The sequence below is a fragment of the Parasteatoda tepidariorum genome, chromosome 7 (genome assembly GCF_043381705.1).
Source record: "Parasteatoda tepidariorum isolate YZ-2023 chromosome 7, CAS_Ptep_4.0, whole genome shotgun sequence".
Lineage (NCBI taxonomy): Eukaryota > Metazoa > Arthropoda > Arachnida > Araneae > Theridiidae > Parasteatoda > Parasteatoda tepidariorum.
In genome coordinates this window covers 64,453,892-64,466,558 of record NC_092210.1, presented here as the reverse complement: position 1 = coordinate 64,466,558, position 12,667 = coordinate 64,453,892, and the positions used below count along the sequence as shown (strand labels likewise).

General features: G+C 28.8%; 1 long non-coding RNA gene across 1 annotated transcript in view; it reads left to right on the top strand.

Moving 5' to 3' along the window:
- Positions 1-600: 600 nt before the first annotated feature.
- Positions 601-12,667, top strand: part of LOC139426050 (uncharacterized) — a 93,056-nt gene continuing 80,989 nt past the window's right edge. Inside the window, exon 1 of the long non-coding RNA XR_011637306.1 lies at positions 601-824. This is a non-coding gene — a long non-coding RNA (uncharacterized lncRNA). The remainder of the gene's footprint in view (positions 825-12,667) is intronic.

The window sequence follows — 12,667 nt, the reverse complement described above, 5'->3', positions numbered from 1 at the left end:
ATTTATATCTCTTTCTTATAACATATATATATATATATATATATATATATATATATACAAGAAACAGCTAAAGTTTCGACTATAAATGCTTTGATAATGATACACCAATTATGCTACTTTCTCGATTTTTAGGAAACCATGTTTTGCTTATACATGGCAATCAATCTATTCCTCAGTCTAAAATTTGAATAATTTACTCCAGGGTCTTTAACCCTTACTCAACTCCACCTACCACCCTCCACTTTCAATAATTGATCTACCAGAATCTCCTTATCGCGCTAATAAGGATCCGGAAATCTCTCGGAATGAAAACCTCCGTCCCAAATCAGAAACAGAGTGAAACAGAAGCTTTCCACCCTCCCTGAAAAATATCACTAAGGACTGAAGAAAAAAAAGGAAATTAATTTGTGAATGTACGCCCCGTTTGCTTGTGAGGTGGTTAATTGAATATCTTATTGGATTCTTCCGCATCCTTTTCCCTCTCAATGAGTAAAATCCCCAGTCGAAGGTAAACATGTTTGCAAATGGTTAAGAAAAGGGATAATTTCGTCGTAGCGGATTGTTAATTAGCGAGAGAGGGAAGACGCGCTCTCTTGACCGTTGACCTTGCAAACCCTTCAAGATCCTAATAAGTAATTAGTGTAGGAACTAATGAGAAAAGTTCTCTTTAACAAACTGGCTTCTTGTGTAGTAAGTGAAAACAAAATAGTCGCAGAATAAGACTTACCGGAAGTAAAAATTGTCTGCTTCATTTTTAACTTAATTAAATCCTTCCTATTGATTTAATTGGAATTATCTGATGTGAAAACGAATTTCTACGAAAGGTTAGTTTTCTGATAAGTAATTTATATTATTTAATAATGTACTGTTTCTCAAAATTTCGTTAAATTTTCTCAATTTGTCTCAAATTTTCGTTTAAATTTGCTGTTATATTTAAAAAAAAGCAAATAAGTTTTTTAATCAAGAGAAGGCATTCATATAAATTTCTGTCATTTCTTTATTTAGAAATACTTTCTGTTTTAATTGCTTATAAAACTTCAGCAAATTTTTAATTTTTATATATATTTTTTTTTGGAGGGGGTGAATTTTATTTCAAAAAATTGGTGCTCTAGAGCTCTAACTGTAGTGATTTCAAAACCTCATAATATCAATTTTAGAAACAATTTTATTTCAAGTAAGTTCAGACAAGTTTTTATTCTAGTCATCGATTATGTTATACGGAAAAAAAAGTATTTTAGGTGGTATTAAAAATTTTCTCTGGTTTAAAATATTTTAAAGTGAAATAAAGTAACTTTTTGAAGCGAATTTACGAACTAACTTCAATTTTAAAAAAAAAATAAAAAATAAAGACTGAGTTTTCAATTTGCATTTCTAAAAAGGAATTTTTCTTAAATTTTGCATGCTTAAAACTCTAGTATTTTTGTTTAAAAGCAAAAAATAAATAAATAAATGTAAGCAAAAAAAAAACTTCTTTTGTTTCTCATAAGGAAAATATGAAGAAGCAAACTATGAATATATACTAGCTTAAATTCAAAAATCAAAATAACGAATAAAACTTTGCGGTGGTATTTTAACAAACACTTGAAGTCATATTAAAGGAAGGATATACAATTTAACTGATGAAATAGACTAATTAAATAACAGAATAATGAGGACAAGAATTAAACTTCTTGACAAAAATAAGGAGCTGCTGTTGAATTTAAATTCTGAAAAGGTTTAATTACGAATAAGTTTTTCTTTCGTTTACATGAATTTGTTTTCAGTAATAAAAATTAATATGCTTTACTTTGAACAATTGTAACATTACCTAAATGGTTATTCAAAGTGTAGCCACCCAACACGAATTCTCAGTACATCTCTGTCTCCAATTGATTGGTGTTTTTAAATCTAATAAAGTAAAAAAATTATCGTGAACCAAATTATTTCAAAATATTTATAAATAAAAAATATCGATTTCCTTTAACTGTAAAGTGATTAAAATATTTAAAAATGTGTTTAAAAATATCAAAAATAAAAAGTTGAACTACGTAAAAATGAAACAGAAATAAGTACTAAAATAAGTTAAAAAACAAAAATAATGCCTACAAAAACAGACATACTATAATTTCAACTTTATAATGAAAAACCTTCATCAGTATCTAAGCACAGAGTTGGACAGGAAAACACGGGTACGCGTATAAAAATTATGAACTAGTTATATTGAAAAAATGGATTGACTAATAGAAGTATAACAATCTTAAACAAATTAATCTTTAAAAAATAAAGTAGATTAGAAATGGGTGTGATAGGATAGAATAGAGTTTTTAGTGAAGTGGATTAACAAGAAGTGGATTAACTAAATGAAGTGGATTAACAAACTATCGAAAGTAATTCAAAGATAATCCGATAATTATTACAATTCTTCAAAGTATAAAATGATTCCCAAAAATCATTAGCGGAGGAGCAATTTTAAGTGTTTCAAGTAGATGTATGTACTTGGTTATTCATGAAGTTTCTTTAAAACTCAGCAAAACTGCTTATGTAAAAAATGCGTATGTGATTTTATTTATGTTTTTCTTCAAGTTGCTTAGCTGTATTCATATATAGTACAAAGTTGATCCTTTCTTCTCTTAGGTAATTGAATTAAACCACAGCTTAAAAATGAAAAATGTTTTTAAAAAATTGCAGTTTAAATTATTGATTATTGATGAATCATGTGTTATGAGTGATAATAATGCATGTTGTCACGTTATTTCTAATTCCCTAAAATATAAAATTATTCCAAAACAACCAATTTCTGAAGAAACTCTTGCTAATGAAATATTAAAACCAATAGGAATTGTCAAAACTTATAGCGATTAATTTTGGTTTTCTTTTTCATAAACGAAACTTTTTTCGCTTTATTTAAGAAAGTAAATATTTCTAATGATGAGTTTTTAATATTTCATTTATTTACTGTCATTTCCTAAAGATATCATAGCATATTTTCAGAAATATTTAATTGATGACACTTCCAAAAGAGAGCGCCAAAAACGACATGCTTTATTTTCATTTCTTCTCTTTGAATTTTATGCTTTTTTATTTTTAAAAAAATTTACGCCTTGGGTAGAAGTGTGGCTCTCTTTTTGTTAAAAAAAGTTTTCTGATATTTAACTGTCATAAGCAGAAGAACTCTTTTTTTACCCCCTAAAGTTACCAGAAGAATAAAACCATTCTTGACCTCTTATGGAGTCGGAATTTGTATGTGCTTTTTTTTTTCTTCTCCATTTTTAGATTTTCAATGGCTAATTCATTCCTTAGAATATATCTTGAAAAATTTAACACTCTATTTGAAACAGTTTAAATCAAAAATTACAAAAGTTATTGTCGTTTCTAAAATTCTGTTGAAATTCTTAATGCAAACAAGAAATTTTTTTATTCAAAAAATGTCTTGAAAACAAAATTTTAAATGTAAGAACTTTAATAAAAAAAATTTATTAAAAAAATGTCTTTTTTTTAAAACGAAAGTTTCAGGCATTTAATTATTTAAAAATAAAAATACAAATCTTCTCCTTGAGGACTGATAAACTCAAAACTAAACTATTAATGGATATTTTAATCAAAAATAAAGCGATTTGTGCTTTGAAATATGAGATTAAATATAAAACTTCATTAATTTCAAACAGGAATATAGACATATGAAGAGTTTTTTGTAATTAAGTTTTTGAATGAAATTTTTGTTGTAACTTAAATTTCTTCTCTTAGACAAATCAATTGACTTACTCAAACTATTTGTAATTTAAATTAATCTGTAACTACACAATAATTGACTTACTCAACTACGGAAGTTCAATATTTTTAATTCAAAAACTAATCAAACACTTAAATATTGTATAATTTTATTGGTTTGCACTTTTTGTTGCGTTATGAATACAAGAACGCTGTTTTAAATTTTTTATTGCACTTCACATTTTTAGAATTCAGTTTTACTTTTTTTAATAATTTGTTTTATTTCTATTTCTATTTGTCACTTTTTCGGTCGTATGTTATCTTTTTTAATCTAAAAGTGCTATTTGCGTATTAATCATTTTTTAGTTATGTATTTATCTGATTTTATAGACTTTTGCATTAATTTATCTACTTAGTACTTTCAGAAATTTTCGAAATTTTGTTTTTCTTCAGTCCAATATTCGATTTTTCTTCTGAATTTGTTACATTTATTTTGTTACATGTTTTTTTTTTTTTTTTTTAGAAACTTTAAATTTCCATACATTTCTATCGCTCTCGATTGGTTTTTTTTTAAATTTGTTCGAAATCTCCTTTTTTCTATCGATTAAAATATTCTGTAATAAATTAAATTAGTTCAAACAAGTGCTATAAAATAGTTACATTAATTGTTAAACACCCAACAAATAAGTATGATCTACTATCCGTGTATGCTAAGAAATGTTTACTGAAACTTCTCCTAAGAAACGCCTATTCCTTCTTTTTTTCAATATCTGTTTTCTTTTCGGTATTTACTTATGATGATCTGTGATGAAAAATATCTTAACTACTTGAAGTACTGAAAAAATTAAGCACAGGAATGAGAGGATTAAACGAAATACATTCAAAAAACCATTTTTTTAATTTAATGTTATGTTATTTCATCATTTTCAGTTCATTAATTTGAAAGTGAAAAAAAATTCTTCATGTAATTTTTTTCAATTTTTCAAAATTCTCGCTTTTTTCATTAATTTTTTCATCAAGCTTCCAGGTCGAAGATTTGAACATAAATCAAATGCCTGTTTATAAGCTTTAGCTTAATTCACCAATTTAGAAGATTAAAATAAATAAATAATACGGATTGATCGAAAATATAAGCTTTTCTGAACTAATTAAAATTTATTTCTGATTGAAACCTCCTTTTTAGTTATGAAACACACATTCTGATATATATTCATATATAGATTCACTATATAGATAGATCTGGTATAGAATCACTTACAAAATTTTATTTTTTCAATTTTATTATTAAAAAAATTTTGGCGTTTTTTCTGTCCAAAAAAGAACAAACAATTAAAAAGAAAAACAATTTAACAATTGCGTTAGAGTTTCATGTAATATTTTTTACACACTATTCTAATTACTTTTTTAAAAGCAACAAATGCAACATAAAAATAATTGTACTCAAAAGTGAAAAATAAAGATTTTGCGTGTATTTTCAACGTTTTTTTTTATTATTTTGAAGGATTTAAACATAATAAATGTATGGTAGATACAATTCTTTAGTTTTCAATATGAAATAGAATGATTTAGCGATTTTGTCGTCGGTTGAATTTTAAAACAACCCTAATAATATCCTAATGTTTTAAGTCTTAAAATACTATAAGAGCAGTTTGAATTATAGACAGATAAAGGCTTTTCTGAAAATAACTGGAAAAAAATATATCTAAAAACGACCAAAAATTAAAGTTTCTAAAAATGCCACATAATCTTGTCTTGTAATGTCAGATAGTCTTGTAACAAACCATTAATTACAAATATTTCGTTAAGCCAAATGAGCTCAACGATAAACATGAATGTAGTAGAGTATGCAGTTTTGTTTTTAGTCTCGCTTTTGTCTTTTAATAAAAGTAATTAAAGGACAACGGCAATAGAAATAAAAAATCACAATAAACAGCGTACTGCATAAGAAAATAACCGAAGAAAAGCTATATATTCGTTTCAGAGAGCTGTAAAAAATCGTCAAATGGCTATTGACACCAATGGAGCTTAAGTAATTTTAGAAATATGTACTACTGGTTGTTGTTGTTGACGTATGCCAATTAGGCAGAGGGGTTGACATTTTTCTTGTTTTACAGTGGCGCCATCTATGACCAAGAATTAGACTTCTGTCACACTCATACGTCACACCCGCTTATAGGGCGGACCCATTCATTCATTCACAGATCGCAATTTAAACCTGAATCAGATAACGATCAATCTCCTATCCAGTACCCCCAGAGGTATTGATTTGTTATAGGAACATGGAGGACTTTGAGACTCGACAGATTTAACGTAAATCAATCACCATTTACTACACGGGGAGTCTTCGGCCGGCAGGGATCGAACCTCTTGGACATGGGCCCAGTGCCCCACCATCCAGGCTATCCTGGCTGTACTACTGGTATTATGGTAATAGGGACAGTTTAATAGAGTTAACAAGTATACTATTGTAGATACAAATGCACGTTAAAAGTATGTAATTAAAGTATTTAGTAGTTAAATGTTCAATAGGTGCCAAATGTACCAATAAAATTATTTAATTTTGGTAACTAAGTACTTAATGAAGGTACTGTAATGCGTTTTTATGGCCCCCCGAAAGGAAAGGATAGCCGGAAAAATTTTATGATTGTGATAAACGTTGACTGTCATGAATTTTTCCTTGCTCATGTGGGCATTAAGGAATATGACGGAATTTAAGGAATTTTTTAAGGAATTTTTTAAGCAAACTTTTAAAAAAAAACTCCATCCCTGATCTTAATTGTCCTAGAAACCTCTCACCCGCTATAGCAAGACTCCGTACTGGCCATTTCAAGGACATGAAGAATTTTTCAGAATACATTTTGAACTTTCAAGCCATTCTGGTTGTACTTTATGAACTCGGCTCAAAACCAGAGGACAGCCTATACAGTCTTCAACCCCCATAAAACGCAAAAATCATTCTCCAAACTTTGGAAAATATTTGACACCGTCATAGACAGGACAAGAACAACATCATGATTTAGTTTCGAGAAATGCTATTTTAAAAAATGAATATAGTTAATCTTTAGTTTGATAAGATGACCTTCTAAAAACGCGTTTGCCTTATATAATAACTGTGATGCCAGAATTGGCATACACATATTTATTTTCTATCTTTTAAAATATCTTTCATTACTTAAGCTGATTTTTTATTAATAGAATTACATTTAAAATAAATCACAAACTTAATCTTTTTAAAACAAACATAAAATATTTATTTCTTCTCTTCCAGATCAATGTAACGGATACTTTTTTATTTCATTACTAATGCAGACTTATATATTCACTGTCGCCTTTAATCGAAAACAAAAATCTATTTATAACTTTTTATTCTAATTTTCCAACGGCTAAATGTTTCGGTTGCATGGTTGTAATAATTCACATAAATTTGTTGGCGACTCGTGATCGCCAAGGTATTATTTTAAACCCAATATTGATAGGCTGGTTGGCTTTGTTTTGGCTATGTAATATTTTAATAGACCGCCAATTTTGGATCTCCTACCCATGCTTCTCCTGTGTCCGATCGGAACAAATTACATGTACTTTTTAATTTGGCTTTTGATTAGGCAGGTCGTGGGGATTGTCTCCCATGGCCTGACCTATTTTAATATTACTATGCAAAACTGATTCAACTGAAATTTATGGATAATATTTAGTTTTGTATCTCGAGCTCTACAAATACTATACTACTAATAAAATCTTTTTATTAATTCTAATTCGGCTCAACTATTGTTTTCATCACCCTTCTGTTTTCATTGCAATCTTCAGTTTGTCAATATCTCCAACTACTCCTCACCACTCTGAATATTCCTATCTTTCCGTCTTCATAAAATTGGCACCCCTGATAATTTATCTTCATAATAACGACAACAGTAAATTGAAAAAAAAGTGACATAATTTACATGCCTTTCAGTTTTCTGCATGTTATCGTTGTGTTGATAAATACACATTTAATGATTATGATATATGTAATTTAGTTGACTTTCAAAAACTATATCTCACACCTAAATCATTAAATATTTTTACATTATTATGATATTTTTACAATATTATTACAAGTCATAATATTATGAAATAATTTGGTAAAATAAAAAAGATGTAAGTAATTTCTTTATGAGCTTTCTTTTCTTCTTAATTTCTTTTCTTTATAATTATCCAAGACATTGCTTGGCAAAACATGTTTTTTTGAAATTCGTAATGAAGCAACTAAGACTTTTTTTAAAAATTCAAACGGAAACTAAGAGCAGTCAATTCCTTATTATAATATGGATTTAAATGATTGTACTATTTTTTTTTTCGAATTGGGTGCCATCTGACCTATAGAATAGTACAAGTTCGCGCTCTACTATTGCAATTTCAACAATAACGAGCAAAACGTTATAAGAAAGAGTGTGAAAAACGTATTTTATTACATTTTTCGCGATATTTCCAGTTATAAAATAAAAAGAAATGCAAATACTGATCGAAGAAAATAAACTATGAATGAATAATAAATATTTTTACAGTGATTTCTAAAAAAAAAAAGAATTTCGCCTACTCGCAATTTACAAAATGTGTTTATTGACATAGTTTGACGGCAATACGATAATCGAACTATTAACTCGATGAAGACATATGCTTTGCTGCTCTTGTTGTTTCAACTTAATTTTGATTCAATGAGCACCCATAAACTTTAATGCTTAAAATATAATTGAGAGTTACTAATGACAGATATGTTATCCTCGCCTTTGACTTGTACGCTTCATAAGCTATGAAAATTATAGATTAAAGACTGAAAATATTGTAAAGAGTGATGTATTTCTTCATATTCCTTGTTCCTAGAGTTCGATATAACCTCGCTAGATGAATCCTTCCACCTGCCTCAGTAGATGGCAGCACTTCTCAAATTGTTTAGCAGACCAACTATTTCATGTTAGATTTGAAATTGCTGTTGACTTTAAGAATCGCTAAACACGCCAATTTCAATCACCAACCTCGCTCAGTTTATTAATAGGAGAGCTTTGTAGAGGCACTTTATAGAAAATAGTTGTCTTTTAAAGCTGAATAGCCATTTTTGCAATCAAAGTTCACGTTTTTTCTCTACATGCCGGAAGTTCAAAGTTTTGGCCACGCAAATGGCAATAGACATGGACAATTTATAACCTTTCTAATGTATAAAACGGAGTGAATGACTTTTACATGGACATACAAGGGTATGAACAAAGACATACAGTATTAAATATTCGATTAACACAATAATTTTCTCAAAACACAACCATCATTATTCTCAAAATAAGGAATAATCCGAAAAGTTAACGAATAACCAAAACTTAAAAATTGATTTGTTTTACTTTAATTTTCTGAATCTCTATTTAACACACATTTTTCTGTTAAAATAAACCTAAAAAAATATCTAAAACATTTTTGATTAATCGTATCCCTGTCCCTAGAGATGGTCTCCCCCAAAAAGAAATAATAGGAATAAAAAGCTTCTTTTTAACTACATTTTAATACGAGTATATTTCAAATTTTTAATTCAGAAAAAATGTGCTTAGATACATTTTAAAGTCTTATTTTCCACAAAAAGTTAATTATTACATTTTTATTCTCTCTATACAAACCTATATGAGATAAATATTTTTTTCATTAAATGACAATATGAAAAAAGTTTAGTGTATTGATCTTTAAAGGATGTCGTCTGCTTCTGGTTTTTTGTTTAATGCAAATTTAAAAACAAAGAATATGAATAAGGAATGAGATTTCCGATTTTCGTAAGGAAGACGGTAATGGTAAGGAAAATTATTTTTCGTATTGAATTTATTCTGTTTATTAAGCAATGCTTCTACCTCATAAGTAATTTAAAATTTAATCATTGAGTTCGTATATTAGATTCATCTTTTTTATTTTTTAAACAAAGATAAATAAAATCTAATAATAAGAACTCAATATACTTCCAGATTACTCCACATCATAATTAGGTTGTTCCTTTCCTTATTGTTATGAGCCGCATTAATTTAGAGAAAACGAAATGCTCTTGATAAACAATACTTTCTTCTGTATTTTTCAGAAAATTAGATTTTGTAACTGAACTATGTTGCAAAAAGCTCTATAAATTTATAATTTTTTATACCATTATCGGTATTATGTAACTCCTATTTTTTTTTTTTTTTAATTTCATTTAGTTCTAAAGTTAATATCTATATTTAAGTATTCCTAATACTTTTTCTCAATAAATAACATAGTTATTAGTTATAATTCAATTTCAAAATAAGTGAATATAACTCAATAAATGTGATGGTTAAACAAATGTAATAGCTCAATAAATGTAATTTTTTATGCGATACTAGCTCGTAACGAATTATTATTCTAAATCATATAACTAAATATATAATCTATTTTATTCTTCATTCCTTAAAATTGTTTGTCCCTGGTTCGATCCTCGGGCCGGGCAGGGTTGACTCAGCCTTTCATCCCTTCAGTGGGTCGATAAATGAGTACCAAGCATGCTTGGGAACTAAACACTGGGGGTTCCGCGTTCGGCTGACCACCTGACCGGAACATCTGCTTCTCCACCCGAGAGCCTAAGGTCAAGAAAACTGAGATGGACACAGTAGGCCTTGGCCCTCTAGGGCTGTCGCGCCGCTGAGTTTAGTCAACTATATTGATGATGATTTATGGTATTTATTATCCCATCATTTCTCATCATTGAATAAACATGAAACAAATTGCGGTAGTTAAAATGCTTCAAAGTGATTCTAAAGATTTACTCCTTTTGAAAAGGTTGGCAAATTCTTAACACGTTTCATGGTTTTAGCTCAAAAACAGTCTACTGTTACTATTTTTTTTAAATTAGCTTTTAATTTCGATTTAAAATAATTTTCATTTTTCATTTAAAGTTAGCAAATTTACAAAATCATATGTTTTAAATTTTAAGGAATAAAAAAGTTGTTCCTTGATATTTATTACCAATGCAAGCTAATGCGCTATTACATTGCGCTACTATTTTAAAGCATAACTGCATTTTTAATGCAAGTTACTAAATGAAAAGAAAAAGAATCCATAGCATTATTCGAAACTGCATCATGCTAATAATGTTAATTCATAATACCTTATTTTTATAGTCATTGGTATTAAAAAAAGCATTTAATATAAAATAGATTTCTGGATTTTTTTTAATATTTGTAGAGATATTTATGCTCAAGAGATCAGAAGTAACATTTAGTTTTGCTCCCGGAATCTAATCTTCACATTGATTTTCAGAATAATAAGCATAAAATATTTATTTTCTTACTTAACAATAGAAATAGCATGGTAACATTTTACTTATCACACTAAACATTCCTTTCCTTAGAGCTCAAATTTATCGGACATTTTATGCTTCCAGGAAAATATATTCGGCTCTTTTATCTTCATGCACCCTTGACAAAGTGACATTATGTAAGTAATCAAACGATAATATTTACAGTCAATGAATTCTCCCTTCCCAAGACGGAAGATTTAGAGGTTCCCTGGTTCGTGTTCCACCAACAATGACTAATGTGAAATCGATACAGACTCCTTAAAATGCTAATCCTAAATTAATTACTTGTAACATCTAAGAAAAGTTTTGCCCGCATGAATGCCACTTACTACTGAAGCTTAAATGAATAGCTTCATGTGATATTGGAATTAATAACTTAAAACTCATATGCTAAAGTTTGCCGATCATCATTTTAAAAAAAATGAACTTCTCTTAATGAACTTATTCCCATCCATTGCCACCATATTTGTAGATAATGGAATAATTAAATAAAATCTGGTTATTGTTTCATCTCAGAGTCAGAGTCATCTTTCCTATAATATTTATAATAATATTATAATATTTCAATTTTTTTTTATTTACTTGAAGTTTTTTATGTTCTAATAAAGTTTTAATTACTAATTATTCAACAAGACAATATCTTTGTCAAAAGATGAACAATAAAAGTCTTGCTTTGCTGAATTGAGTGAAACGATCTGGCGGGGATTTAGGAATGGACCTGAAAGAATACAGCTCAAAATCCTAGCCGCTCAGAATAGCCTTGATGGAAATAAAAATATGCTTCAAATATCCCCTGAGCTGCGATGGCTCAGGGGATAGAACGTTCGCTTTTCAATGAGGTGAACCGGGGTTCGATCCTGGCGATGGCTAGTCGATACGAATCTGCATCCGGCTTGCACTGACCTTAGCGCTGACGTGAAATGTCCTCAGTGGTAGACGGATCATGTGTTAGAGTCTCTTTGCCGTCAGGCTAACCGTGGGAGGTTCTCATAATCGTCCTCTCCATGTAACGCAAATGAGGGTTAGTTCCATGAAAAATCCTCCACGAAGGCAAATTTCTCCCTACACTTGAACCAGGAGTTCCCTTGTCTTCTGGATTGGGTTCAAAATTACAAGACTGCGGAGTTGAACATTAGTAGTCGTAAACCCAAAAATTGGGTCGGCTGTTCAACGACGGTTATTAAAAAAAATAATACCTTTTGTTAAAATCTAAAAACCAAAATTATTTTTAGTGAAAAGTTTAGATTTAAAATAAAGTTTTGCAAATGATAGATACCCACTTGAAAAAATTAGATCAAATTACAGCATGTTTGAAAATTATCTTCAGTCCTTCCAAAGTCACTGCATGTTTTCTGGATAAAGCTTAATTCGTAAGACACAAGCAAGAAACTTCATAAGAGAAAAAGAAAAAGCAAGAAAAGGAATAAGACAAGAACAGAAACGGAATTTCTTTTAACCCAACAGATATGTTGTATAATCTAGGTGCAATTATATTTTATTGAGCTCAAAAATATAATACTTAGGTACTTTTAGGAAACAATATTTTCTACAGCTATCGTTTTCGCTTTAAAATTCTGACGTGCATTTTGAAGTTTAATTGTAATAGTTTGGAAATCAAAATAGTAATATTTAGATGCAAATAATACCAACTCTTAATGCCACAAA